The 12739-nt window shown below is 40.6% G+C and overlaps 1 protein-coding gene across 12 annotated transcripts in view; it reads left to right on the forward strand.

Moving 5' to 3' along the window:
* Positions 1-2854: 2854 nt before the first annotated feature.
* Positions 2855-12739, forward strand: part of TUT4 (terminal uridylyl transferase 4) — a 106340-nt gene continuing 96455 nt past the window's right edge. For all 12 annotated transcript variants that reach the window (XM_081057597.1, XM_081057604.1, XM_081057602.1 and 9 more), the window contains exon 1: positions 2855-3042. The gene's annotated coding sequence lies outside the window, so the exon portion shown is untranslated. The remainder of the gene's footprint in view (positions 3043-12739) is intronic.

Consider the following 12739-nt stretch of genomic DNA (forward strand, 5'->3'; position numbering starts at 1 on the left):
TATATTTCTCATTATATATAATAAAATAACATTTTTGTTTCAAGTAATTTTCACCTGAGTTTGGATGAAATTGAGTTCTCAGAACTTCTGGACTGAAAGGTTAAATTTGGAGACTTAACCACAATCATGAGGTCTTTCCTGCAAGTATCAGACGTAAGTTCTCAGTGTATTTTTACAAAACATTGAGACATTTACTGTTTTATTTTCAGTAAGCTGTTTGTGATTCAATGGAAAGACCTGAATCACACAGGACTGGTATTCTAGTCCTGCCTGTGACTTACTGTATGACCCTGGCTACTAATTAAGCCTCTTCTGACCCGTTTCCTTATTCTTTACATAGAAATAATACTTGCTCTATACTTACTTTTTTGTGATAAGATTATAGTTGCTAAAATTTTCAACTCAACAAGTATGTAGGCATTATAAGAAATACAAATATAAGTATTTGTGCTCAATTTATAATCTATTGGGGTCGGACTTATAAAAGTAACATGTAGGGATTCAGAGAATGGAGGTTATCACATTCAGTGGAGGGGAATGATCAGGTAGATTTAATAAAAGAGGTAGGATTTGAGCTGGGTCTTGAGGAATAGGAAAGGTGGTATGTAGAAGAGAGTTATCTGGAAGATATAAGGGGAGAGACGCGCTGGGATTCTCAGTCTGGCCCTGGCTTTTACTTCCAGACACATTATCTCCTGTACACTCCTGACTAAATTATGTTCTCTGAATCATATACATGTGTCTGGCATATAGCAGGCAAGCCTCCAAGGTCTAGCTTCCACCTCTTCCACTTCAATGGAAGTGGAATGTATCATGCTCTCCTCCATATTAACCCAGCCTTTGTCTTATGACCTATTGCTTTTTATTGTAGCTTAATAGAACCACCTTTCTTGCTCAATGGTGAACTTTTTGGAGACAGGAACCTCGTTTGTCTTTGTATATTCTTGGGTACCTAATTTAATGCTTTGCTCTTATTAAGTAATCAGGAAATTTTATTCAATTGAACTTCCTCCAAGGACACTGATACTAGCAGTCACTAAAGTGAAGGACATGTTGGTATCATCTTAATGTCTCTATGAGCTTTAACTTTTGTGTCCTGCTGTTTTCCTTACATTATCCTTGTGAAGTAGGTTTTTTGACTTTAAAATCTTACAGATGAGGAAACTCAGAGGGTGTATTTGCCCAAAGTCACCGAGCTGGTAAGTGCTGAAGCCAGACAGGGCTCTTTTGACTTGAAATCCACTATACTCGGGCCCTGTGACATCAGATAGGTATGGCTAAAATGCACTTATGCTCAGAGCTCTAGTTTTCTCATTTGTTAATGGGCACAATAGTTCTGACTTCATGAGGTTGTGGTGAAGATTAAATGGTGAAATATGAGAAGTCCCTACTAAAACACCTAGCACTTAGAGGGCAATGCTTGGTCCCTTCTCACCAAGCTTCTGATTCACAGGGACATAAATGGATAAATGAAGTATGTAGTTCTGGGGTGTAGTGGGAAGTAGATGGACTATGCAGAGTAATGTCCTGCTGTAACCTCTTGCAGGTTCTAGTCTGAGTCATATTATACGAAAATTTATAAGGCAGTAAGTGTACTGTAAATACTTAAGATTTAGCCTCCCCTCAGCACATACATACTTGTCATATCCTTTTCCTGGCTAGGATGTGTCAAATGCAAGAATTGTAGTTGTGTGAATTGTCCAGCTTCGAGGTCAGAGATTGGTGGAATAATCTCCAAGACTGGGCGGGGAGGGGGGGGGTTCTTAAAAAAAAACAACTAACCAAACCTAAGTTCCCTGACTTGAAACGACTGTGTGGAGGAACCTGACACATTAAAAGCAAGGTGGGGGGAGGCCTAAGGAGGGTAATTGATTCCAAACCCACGTGAAACTGAAGAAAATGATTTCTAAAATCATTTTTTGGGCGGATGCTCTTGAAATTTCTCTGCCGAACTCCTTAACTCCTGAATTGGCTGCTTTTTAAAAAGAAAAGCATTTCAGCTTTGGTGGGCTGGTTGCAAAGGTAAATAGGCGAGGATCGACCCCAGAGTCTTCCTCTAGTTTCCTGCTGGTGTTCAGAAGCCCGTGCTAACCGGGCTGGGCCCGGTCGCTGAGCCAGGCCAGAGGGTGCACGTCCAAGGCCGAGCTTTTTTCTCCGGGGAAAGGCTTTCAGAGCGAGGCACGGAGGTGGCTTTCGGGTCCCTCGTCCCTCTTGGGGGCCTCGGCAGGGCGGCCTGCAGTCCAGGAACCAGAATGAGTGGCGCGGTAATTCCCGCGAGGACGAACTCCAGACCTGCGGGCGTCCTCGCGCCGCTCCACAGTGGGGCCCGGGAGGGGAGCCCGACCTCCCGACCCGCCGCGCTCGGCGGCCCCGTCTCTCCTCTGGATCCAGAGCTGACTTCGACCCTCCCCCAACATTAGAGTGCCCCGCCCCCTCTTCGCGGGCTAACTAGTGTCCTCCCGCTCCCACCCCTTCCCTGAGTAAGTGTGAATGCTGCCCTATTACCTCGATCCCCTCCCCATTGTTTCTCGCAGCCACTACGTGCTCCCGAACGTAGCCCCTCCCCCATTGGTGTTTACTCCCCTCGCCCGGGTTTAGCTGGTGCCCAGGGGCCCCCAGAACTAAGGGAGGGGCACCCTTAAACCTTTACCCCTGGGTCTCCCTCGCGTCGATCCCCTACCCCACCTCTGGGCAAAACTCCATTCAGGACTTCATCCCTCTCTCCCCTCCCCTTTCCCCCCAGCTCTCCGTCTCCTTTGACTCCCTCCCTTCAGCGGGTCCTCCTCTTTCTCTCCTTCCCCCTCTTCCCTCTCCCCTCCCCCTCCTCTCCCCCTCCCTTCCCCTTCCCCCCCACAATGCAGTTCGCGGCGCGGCGGACATGGCGGTGGAGTCCTGAGCTCGTCGTCTCCCGGCCTCCAGCGGCGGTGACGGCGACGGCGACGGCGACGGCGGCGGCGGCGGCAGCAGCGGGAGGCGGAGGGGGAGCCGGAGCCATTGAGATGAGGAGGCGCCGCGCGCGCCTGTAGCTAGCAGGCCTCGCAGGTACAGAGGTTCCGGCGGCGGTGAAGCACTGGGCGCCTAGGGGGTGTGCTCGGGAAAGGCCGGGCGGTCCCCTGTTCGCCCTCAGGTGCCGCTCCTCGCAGGTGTTGAGGGCCCGACCGGAGCGCGTCTCAGCCGCCCCGTTGGGGCCTAACACTTCTTTCTTTGCGGGAATGGGCTTCAGTGTCCCAGGAGAAGGCAGAGATAAAGGAGGTAGGGGCGGCGGCCTGAGGAGGCATTGGGGCGCTTTGGGGCCGAACTCCACTGAGAGGCTAAGGCTGTCGGTCCCGGGCCGAAACCTGTAGACTTGGGAGGAGGATTTTGAGTTAACGGAATTGGCGTGAGCTTTCTCTTGGGTCCAGTAAGATTCCCTGTCATGTTATGTCTTTCTTTGATCTCTGCTTAGATAGAAACGTACGTATATAACATAAATATACACATGCATGTAATAATACATCATAAATATTTTCTCTGGGCTCGCCCTTGTCGGGAGAAGGCAGAGGTGTCTGTGGGTTTCGTTTCTTGTTCGCCCGCCTTCACCCCGCCCTCCAGTCGAATGGTGGTAATGAATGCTTTTGACGTGGGAAACTCTGAGATTCGTGTTTGTAAACAGACAACATTCGCCGAGTTGTTGCAATGCCTCCCCAACTATAGGTTTCAGGTCCTTTTGGTATCCGGATTGCAAAAGAAAGAGAAAAATAGACCTGAAAAAAAGCACATCATCGGGACTTCTAGTCGTACTTGAATGGAATGAATTACTGTTATTTTAACAACGTTGATTAAACATTTTGTTTTCAGAAGATTATCAAATCTTTAATCAGATGAGTTTTGTACTTTGCACGAGATTTTAGTTTCAGTATACCATGTTCCTTCATCTTGATATATTTTTGATATAAAAGTAGTTCTTTACATATTTGACGTGCTACTCCCTTTTGTAATCTTTTTAGCGTCCAGAAATGCAATTCGAATTGTGTATTGTTGGCATCCAGTAATTACCTGGAATGGATCAGATTACCTTTTGTTTCCAAAGATTACCCCCCACCCAAGATTTGTAGGAACGAAATACATGTGTAACACTTGGTGAAACAGAACATATCCTGTTTCTGTTTTTGAAGTAATGGGAACTATTAACTAATAAAATTGGATAATCCCACTTGGAAATGATAATTTAGAGAGAATGCCATACCAAGGTGGTGAATTGCGGGCTGGTTTTAAAAAAAAGTTGACTTCTTTTGGTTAGTATCAGCAGGTTCTGTATATGAGTAAACTACATGCTGAAATTTTCTTAGGCACTGAAATTTTCTTGTGTCTCTTTAGATATTGCTGCACTACACTGCATCCAATACTGGTTAGTCACAACTTGAAAAATTATGAAATATTGATTCATTTAGAAAGTTGTGCTTTAGATAATGAATTCACTAATGTTTACTGTGCTATAATGCTTTCATAAAAAATTTAAAGAATGCTTAAAAACTATACTTTGGGGAAGATAACTTTTAAGTTATTTCATGCTTTAAAAATATATTTAATATAAACAAAAGAAAGTTGCTTTTAAAAAAGACCTTTTAGATAATTTTCCTGCAGTTTGCAACTTTTCATTTTAGAGTGGAAAATGAAAAAAATAAAGCTCCCTTGAATTAATACAGTAGCAGAAGTGAAAGTTATTGACATTTAATATTTTAAGTCTAGCAACTAAATACAAAAAGGAAATCAAAGTTTTATTGTCCTAGGTCAAGTAATCATGCACATAAGTTTAGTTCAATTTTGTAAATCCTAATTCACACTTAGAATTACATTTATTTTTAGATAATTTACCTAGAACAGTGTCTACATTATAATTTTAGACCTTTTAAAATCAAAGTTTATAAATATCTCTGATTAATAAAAAGCTGTTGAAAGAATTTTTATTCTCAGAGTAGGTTTATTTTAGTAAAGTAAGTAATTAGAGAACTTTTTTTGACCTCAAGTTAACCTAGCATGCATAATAATTATGTTGTGTTCTTTATAGAATGTCAAATCAGGATCTGTGGGTAGAGAAAGGTGTTTGAATTTATTTTGTGCAGAAAGTTTCTAGTTTCCGAAAAACAAGACTTACCTCTAAATGCAGATGCTATTAAATATTTGTTTATCCTTAAAAAAAAAAAATCAGACCATTTTGATATAACAATTCAGTGAGATGTGTTACCTTCTAAACTAAATGCTTGAATTCATGAAATCATGTTTTAAAAATTCAAATAAAATCGTTATGTTACAAATTCAATTAAAGTCAATTATATTTTTAAAAAGAGCAGTTCTAGAAAGACCTAAAACAGGCAAGGGAAAAGGACACTGTAGTTTAAAGCTGGATGTGTAGACTTTTTCTTAATTTAGGAGGAATTAGTATTGTTTACACTGAACTAAGTGTATTAGAATTGTTTACACTAAACTAAGTTTTAATTTTAGAATCCTAGATAATTGTGTACTTTGGAGAAATGTTTAAAAATCAGAATAATGTCTCCAAGTGTTTCTTAACAAATCTAGAAAGAAGAAAAGGTGTGTAAATGCAAGGACGAACCATTTTGATTTTTCCCCCCCTTAAATGAGAGATTTAATTTATGTGATATGTTATGGTTTTCAAATTGTTTTCTTATCAGCTCATTGGGTGTCCAAAATTGTCCTGTGAGTTAAAGAGGGAGAGAAAAGGGAATTAGTATGTATTTGAAAATCTGTTTTGTTCCAGGCATTGTGCTAGACAAGTTTTTGTGGGGTCCCCCTGGCAACTGGTTCAGTGTAACAACCCTATGAAATCTGTTTTGTAGATGAGGGATCTCTCACTCAGCAGTTAAGTAATTTGCTGAAGATCTTAGAGTTAAAAAGATTCAAAGCATCTCTGTGCTCTTGCTATTATGTAGGCCATGTTGCTTCTCACACGTATCAAGGATTCTCTTTAATTTTATAGGAGAAACTGCTTAAGGTTGTTTGTCCATTCATCATGTAATTATTTCATCGAACATAGGCATTTGTACTTATGCTAGACACTGCTAGGTTTTAGAGATACAAAATGATTGAAGATAATCTTGCCCTATAGGGAACTCAGTTGATGTATATAATACAGATAAATTACAATACACTAGATTATGGGAGCTCAGAGGGAAAAAAAGCTGACTTTTGAGGGATGAATAGGAGTTTGCTAGGTGGAAAAGGGAGATAGTAAGTCATTCCAGAGCTAAGGAATAACATATGCAAAGATGATAAGTTGTTATGGGGCTTGGTGTATAGGGAAGAGTGAGAAATTCAGTGTGGCAGGAATTGAGGATTTATGGATAGAGTAGTTAAGAGAAGTAGTTGGAAGTAGCAGTCAGATTGTGAAGGTTATTGTATATGTGAAGTTAAGGCATTTGGATTTTTATCTTGTTAAGCGAGATCACCAAGTGAGATAGTGGTTAAACTGTGATTAGAAGTGTGTTTTCTGACTCCTAGTTTAGTATTTTTTTCTCTTTGGCTTCTTTACCCCAACAGATTTTACATGTTTTTAATCGATAGTAAAGCCATCTTTTCCATGTAACTCTCTCTACTCTAGTTGTATTCCAGACTGGTGTTTTGAGAATCCTGTGAGCCAGATCTTATTGTCTAAGAATGTAGTATCTTAGAAGAATCTTTTAAGATAAAGATATCTCTGGGAGAAATCACCTTGTTATGGTTACTCAGGAAGTTTTTTCATTCCTTTGCTTGGGTTAATTGACTACTTTCTAGTTTCACACTAGAAACCTGTAGGATATGGCATTGGGGAGTGTGGGCTGGAAAGGAGGAGAAGCATTCATGCAAGCTCAGTGTTCATCAATAAAGATGAGCAAAGTCCTAAACTTTACACAAACCAGCTTGTACTTTCAAAAAGAAATATGTATGTTTGTAAGTTACAATAGTCTGGTAATTTTAAATGGGTATTTGAGTTACAGTGATAATATATAACTTACTTTATGAGAGGCTTCCAGTCAAGATAGTGCTGTATGTACACGCTGTGCATACCTTCTCATGACCATATCAAAATTACAACTAAACTACAAAACAACCATCATTGAGAATCGCCCAAGATCTTGCTGAATTAAAGCCCTAAAACTAAGGACATGCAGAAGAAGCCATCTCAAGACTGGTAGGAGGGGCAGAGATGCAGAACAAGCTGGTCTTACATCCATGTGTGACCATTAAAAATTGCGAGGGACATTTTGGCTGCAGAGGTCTCCCTGAAGGAGTGAGGGGTCCCAGCCCTCCCTAACTCAGGGTTCCAGTGCTGAGGAGAGAAGTACTCATAATTTCTGGCTGTGAAAACCAGCGGAGTTTGTGACTGAGTAAGAGAGAGGGTGGCTGGAGTCCCAGGTGTCCTTTTAAAGGGACCACAAGCAGACTTACCGACAGAATCACTGGCTCTAAGCTCCAGTGCTGGGGCAGCAGCTGGAGAAGTGGCAGGGATGTGGGAGGGGCCGGGGGAACTGAGTTATCTGGCTTTAGGATGGGCTGAAGGGGTAGCTTTCTCCTGGATGGAGGAGCTGGCGGAGGACATTGTTTCTTTGATGAGCCCTCCCCCTTCCCAAGGTACAGACATAGGCTGCCATTGTATCTGAGTCTCCATTACTAACACTGCTCATTTGCCGTGCCTTAGTGATTCGAGACCCCACCCCGCCCAACTTTTGGGCATACCCAAGCTCTTTCCAGTGGCTTTTTCGTATAAATTGCGTGTCCTGGCTCATTCTGCAGACTTTCCTAGTGTCTCTCAAAGGTTTGTGGAACCCGAACAAGCAGCATCTGGCTTGAGGATGTCCTGTACCTCTGGCTGAGCAGCCCTAAGCCTGGCATTAGCAGCAGCTGCCCTTGGTTCATGGCTTGGCCTCTCAAGGCAGTTCCAAGCAAGTCAGGGGCGATGGCCAGCTGCGGATTTCTTTGTGACTTCTTCCAGGTAGTCCCTGGTGAAGCATGGGCTGTGACTAAACTTGACCTGCAGTGGGTTCCCTCCCAGGTGGCCCTGGGGCTGGAGAGACCAGAGGCCAGCTTCGAAACAAGCTGGACTGTGACCCTGCTGCCTTCAAGGATGACGCACCCAAGAGGTAGATTGGGCAGGTGCCAGAGCCCTGATGGGGCAGATCCTACTATGTAGGGTCAGCCCCTGCGCCACAACTGCTCCATTGTAGTTAAGGCCAGTCCTCACAGCCAGAGAGCCTGAGGGTCAATCCCTTCCATTGATGTGCAAATAGCAACCAAGACTCAACTATATGAAGAGGGCACACACAGCCCACACAAGGGACACACCTGGAGTGCATGTCTCAAGTGACCAGGAAGATTGCACCACTGAGTCCCACAGCACATCTACTTCATAAGGCCACTCTACTAAGAGTGGGAGACATGGCAGTCCTACCTAATACACAGAAACACAGGGAGACAGCCAAAATGGGGAGACAAAGAAACATGTCCCAAGTAAAAGAACAGAACAAAGCTCCAGAAAAAGAATGAAACAAAGTGGAGACAAGCAATCTACCAGACGCAGTTTAAAACACTGGTTATAAGAATGCTCAATGATCTCAGGTAGAACTTCACGAAAGAGATAGGAAACATAAAAATGGAGATAGACAACGTAAAAATGAACCAGTCAGAAATAAAGAATACAATAACAGAAATAAAGAACGCATTACAGGAAATCAACAGATTAGATGAAGCAGAGATTCAAATCAGTGATTTAGAAGATAAGGTAGCAGAAAACACCCAATCAGAACAGTGAAAAGAAAAAAGAACGCCCCCCCAAATGAGGAGAGTTTAAGGGCCTCTGGGACAACCTCCAGTGTACCAACATTTGCATCATAGGAGTAGCAGAAGAAGGAGAGAGAGAGCAAGGAATTCAAAACCTGTTTGTAGAAATAACGACAGAAACCTTTCCTAACCTGGCAAAGGTAAAAAATATACAAGCCTAGGAAGCACGGAGAGTCCCAAACAAGATGAACCCAAAGAAGCCCACACCAAGACACTTCGTAATTAAAATGCCAAAGATTAAAGACAAAGAGAATCTTAAAAGCAGCAAGAGAAAACAGTTACCTACAAGGGAGCTCCCATAAGACTTACCAGCTGATTTCCCAACAGAAACTTTGTAGGCCAGAAGGGATTGGCACAAACTATTCAACGTGATGAAAAGCAAGGATCTACAACCAGCAAGTATTTACCCAGCAAGGCTATCATTTAAAATTGAAGGATGGATAAAAAGCTTCCCAGACAAGAAATAGCTAAAGGAATTCATCACCACCAAACCGTATTACAAGGAATCTTAGAGGGACTTTAAGATGAAAAAAGAAATGTGTCAATAACTACATACCTATCAACAATTACTTTCAAAGGAAATAGATTTAATGCTCCAATCAAAAGATAGGGGATCTGAATGGGTAAGAAAATAAGACCCTTATATGCTGCTTGCAAGAGACTCACTTCAGATTGAAAGACATACACATACTGAAAGGGATGGAAAAAGATATTTAATGAAAATGGAAACAAAAAAGCTGGGGTAGCAATATTTTTACCAGAAAAAATAGACTTTAAAACAAAGACTATAATGAGACAAAGAAGGACCTAGTAATCCCACTTCTGGGTATTTATCTGAACCCAAAATGCTACTTAGAGGGACCATGCTCATCTATATGTTTATGGTGGCATTATTTACATAAGCCAAGATATGAAGGCAACCTGGGTGTCCCTGGATAGATGAATGGATAAAGAAGAGATGGTACATGTACACGTATACAATGGAATATTACTAGCTGTAAAAAAGAATGAAATCTTGCCATCTGCGACAACATGGATGGACCTATAGTGTATTGTGCTGAGTGTAGTAAGTCAGACAGCGAAAGACAAATATTGTATAATTTCAATATTGTATAGTGGAATCTAAAGAACAAAATAAACCATTGAAACAGAAACAAACTCATAGATACAGAGAACATTTTGGTGGTTGTCAGATGGGAGGGGGGCTGGAGGTAGGTGAAAAGGGGAAGGGGTTAAAATACAAATTGGTTATACAGTAGTCATGGGGATGGGGAGGGTATAGCATAAGGAATGTAGTCAATAATATTGTAATAACTGTATGGTGTCAGACGGGTACTAGATCTATTGGGGTGAGAGATGGAAGGGGGGCAGGGGCAGGATAAAGGTGAAGGGATTAAGAAATACGAATTGCTAGTTACAAAATAGTCATGGGGATGTAAAGTATAGGGAATGTAATCAATAATATGGTAATAATTATGTATAGTACCAGTTGGATACTAGTCAGGGGGATCACTTCCTGAATTATACCAGTGACTAACCAGTATGCTGTACACCTGAAACTAACATAAAATAATATTGAATGTCAACTCTAATTGAAAAATTAAAAAGGGGGGGAGGAAGATAAAGAAGAATAAGAGGTTCAGAGTTCCAGATGTAAAACAAATAAGTTTTGGGGAATGTAATATACAGCATAGAAATATAGTCAATAATATTGTCATAGCATGGTACAGTGTCAGATGGTTGCTGGACTTATCATGGTGTCACTTCTTTAGCATAGGGAATATAATCAGTAATGTGGTAATAACTGTATAGTGCTTGGTGGGTACTGTTGAATAACACCTGAAACTAATATTGTAGGTTAGCTATATTTTAATAAAAATATTAAGACAAAAAATAAGCAGTTTAGAATAAAAGGTTAACTTTTATTGTTAAATTTTAACAATAAAAAATGTTAAAATTAATTCCAGATTTATATTTGTTTACCTGAATAAATGCAAGCCCAGCTACATAATTTGCAGGGCCTGTGCAAAATGAAAATGCAGGGCCCGTTGTTCAAAAAGCAGGAAAAAAAGTGCCATTAATTTACTAAAATTTAAATCTAAAATATGAAACTTACAGTTGCTAAAATACAAAGTTACTAAAATAAAGATTCTTTCTTTCTTCTGTGACCTTTCTCCTGACTTGTTTCTTTTTAATGCCATTCTAAATAACAATTAAAATTTTAAAATCATTAAGGGCAGTTGTCTACCCTAGACTCTGCCATCAGCACCCCCTCTGCCGGTGTTTCTTTTCTTAAACTTTCTACCTTCTAAAAAAAATAAATAAAATCATTAAGCATGAATTTCACTCACTGTTCATTTTTATATTGTACAATGTCAGTTTTAAATGTAAATGTACAAGCATTTAACTGTATGTGGAATTGCTGGTATTTCATAGCTTGTACATACATATTTCATTCTCAGCAGAACAGGGGAAACATTGCAAAAAATTTATACAACTGTTTTTTTTCTCTTGCACATTTTACCAACACTATCTTCCTTTGACTTTGGTAGGAGTGAAAGGAAAAGGAACTGTGGCTTGATCTTTCTTTCCCTTTTCTTCTGTGTCTTCACTTTTAGCCTAAGGGATTGGTTAACACAGGGAAGTAACATGAGTAAGAAAAGATATGATAGGTTTTCTTTGTCATTCATGTTTCTTAGAATACCGTTGTCTTCTATGTTTGAAGCGAGTTATGATTCAAAGGGAAAATTTGGCTTCTTGGACTGTTAGTAGCCTTGCTTACTTAGTTGTAGACGACAAGCTTGCCTTGAACTCATTTTGAATCTTGTTGAACTCCCATACACTGTGGATCCACTAGAATTCTGTGCTTATTGGGCATCACCAAAGCTACATGAGAATGACGTGGAAAGAAATGGCAGATATGCATTTTCATGTGTCTCTTCTGCTCACGTGCATGTTGCATTGGCCCAACAGGTTTCATTCAAAACACAAATTCAAAGATAAATTATTAAGAATTTCAAGATGGCAACAGCAGAGGTTTAAACCAAGAACAGGGTCTTTCTGAGCGTGGAGCCCTGTGTTACTGCACAGGTCACGTCCATGAAATCAGCCCTGAACAAAAGGATTGGTGGAAAATAGTAATATGCATTGAGACCAAGAGACTGTCGTAGTTCACCTTGTTCTAATGCGATAAGCATTGATACTAATTTATTTTGAAGCATTCTGAGGATTGTGTTCCTTATTGTGAAGTTAGTGACTTGTTGAAGTAAATGAAATGGGAGCAAAGGTAATTAGTGCTAGTATTCTTTCTTCCCCTATTTTGCTAATAGTGGGACATAACAAAATTAAAGAATTTTGGAATGCTGAGCCAATGCATAAAAGACAGCTGCCTTGGAGAGTCACCTGAATTCACAGAGGAATTTGCGTGAGTTGATAAACCAACTTGTGATAAACATTGAGTTACGGGGTTGTTATTACAGCATAATGTGGCCCATTCTGAGTGATACAGTTTGTGAAATTCCAAAATGAGTGTGCTGTTAGAAGCACAAGCCTTGTAGGACCAGCACAATTACATATTATAATTTTTAATATGGGACATAGTAGGTATCCCCAACAAACAAGTAAACCCACTCGAATTATTATAAATATCTAGGAACTGCTTAGTAGTGGAAGAATTAAGAGCTCTCTACTGTATCTAGTGTATCTTCATATGTAGAGCTAGTTCTTGATTATTCGTTTATAAAAGGAATAAGAGGAAAATGTGGCTTCAGTAATTTGGGAACCCAGGTTAATCTCTACATCTCATTAGAAAAAAACAAAAAACAGTTGTCAGCCTCAGGCTGTTTTAACAAACTGCTTGTGAAAAAAGCGTAACCTAAATAAACTTCCTTTGACCATTGCTGATGAAGTTTCTAATATGTAATCA

Source organism: Rhinolophus hipposideros, assembly GCF_964194185.1.
Source record: "Rhinolophus hipposideros genome assembly, chromosome: 8".
Taxonomy (NCBI): domain Eukaryota; kingdom Metazoa; phylum Chordata; class Mammalia; order Chiroptera; family Rhinolophidae; genus Rhinolophus; species Rhinolophus hipposideros.